At 47.4% G+C, this 1618-nt stretch overlaps 1 protein-coding gene across 1 annotated transcript in view; it reads left to right on the top strand.

The window, feature by feature from the left end:
- The window catches only part of LOC138863341 (uncharacterized), a 9523-nt gene extending 9306 nt beyond the window's left edge, over positions 1-217 (top strand). Inside the window, exon 6 of the mRNA XM_070127548.1 lies at positions 1-217. This exon is cut by the window's left edge and continues 867 nt beyond it. The gene's annotated coding sequence lies outside the window, so the exon portion shown is untranslated.
- The last annotated feature ends 1401 nt before the right edge of the window (positions 218-1618 follow it).

Below are 1618 nucleotides of genomic sequence, written 5' to 3'. Positions count from 1 at the left end.
AAGTTATTTATTGTTTAATTTATTTATTGAGATATTGTTTTAACCCTTCTAATCTTTGTTATAATGACATGAAACCTTTATGAGTAAATATCTTATTTGTAAAGAATGTCTGTTTGTTAAATTATTTATAAATGTATAAATGTGTATGATTAGTGCGATTATCCTGAAAACCAAAGAAAGGTAACTGTAAATGATGGTGATTAAAGAATAAAAAAGATTCGATTTTAATTACCCTTTACTTTTATGTTATTGAGATTTGTACCTTATGTGACTTTATTAGAAATCTCTGTCACTCTTCATGGCAGTGAACATTTACGAATGTTTTTTTTCCCTAAGATACACTATCTACAATGAAGTATATTTACGTACATGTAATACACTCACATAGAAATGCATTCGTATAGATATGTATAAAGACAGAAATTGTACACACACGCGCGCGCACACGCACACACACAAGCACACACACCAATGACTACACCAACAACAATAACAACAATAGCAACACCAAAAACAAAAACAAAACGCACAAACACACTCATATCCCCAACCTCCTCATACACACAGCCGCACACATACTGCAGACCCGCCACACACATACGCACAAACTCATCACACCCACTGCGTTATGTAATCCGTAAAACACTCTCCTGCTTTACGATTTATGTTGGGAGTTTGTTGACTGACATAACGAAAAATTAGCACCTACAGCGTGACGCAAAGACCGCATGATTATAACGTTTTGCTACTCAAAGCGTTAACGTTGCTGTCACAAAACACGATGGGAACGGGAGAGAGAGCTACGGGGTCGGGGTGGGGGCGGGGAGGAAGATGAGGGGGAGAAGGAGGAGGAGGATGAGGATTAAAAAGAGAGAGGAGGAGGAGGAAGAAGAAGAAAGAGGGGGAGGAGGAGGAAGATGAGGGGGAGAAGGAGGATAAGGATGAGGAGGAGGATGAGGAGGAGAAGGAGGATGAGGAGGAGGAGGAAGAAGAAAGAGGGGGAGGAGGAGGAGGAGGAGGAGGAAGGTGAAGGGGGAGGGGAGGAAGAGGGGAAAGGGTGAGAGGGAGGGTGAGAGGGGCGGGGAGGAAGATAAGGGGGAGAAGGAGGAGGAGGAAGAGGAGGAGGAGGAGGAGGAAGGTAAAGGGGAGAAGGGGAGGGGGAGGGAGTGGGGAGGAAGATGAGGAGGAAAAGGAGGAGGAGGAGGAGGAGGAAGGTGAAGGGTAGAAGGGGGAGAGGGAGGGAGAGGAAAGGAGAATGAGATGGAGGAGGAGGAGGAGGAGTGGGAAGAGGGGTGAAGAGAAAAGGTTTAAGAGTGGGAGGGGGGAGCAGGAGGAGTTGGGGGAGGAGGAGGAAGCGAGGGGAGGAGTTGAAGGAAGGGGATGGGGATGAAGATGAGGAGGAGAGGAAGGAGGGGGAAGAGGAGGAGAGGAGAAGAGGAGAAGGAGAGGAAGGGAAGAGGAGGAGGAGGGGAGGGAGGTGAAGGGGAGGAAAGGTGGAGGGGGAGGAAGGAGGGGGTAAGGCAGGAAAAGGAGGAGAAGGATGAGGAGGGGGGGAATGAAGAGGAGGAGGTGAGGAGCAGGAGAAGGAGGTGGAAGGGAAGGAGGAATAGGAGGAGGA

This window comes from Penaeus vannamei, chromosome 11 (assembly GCF_042767895.1).
Source record: "Penaeus vannamei isolate JL-2024 chromosome 11, ASM4276789v1, whole genome shotgun sequence".
Classification (NCBI taxonomy): Eukaryota; Metazoa; Arthropoda; class Malacostraca; order Decapoda; family Penaeidae; genus Penaeus; species Penaeus vannamei.
The sequence above is the reverse complement of the archived record's forward strand: the minus strand, read 5'-3'. Positions and strand labels throughout refer to the sequence as shown.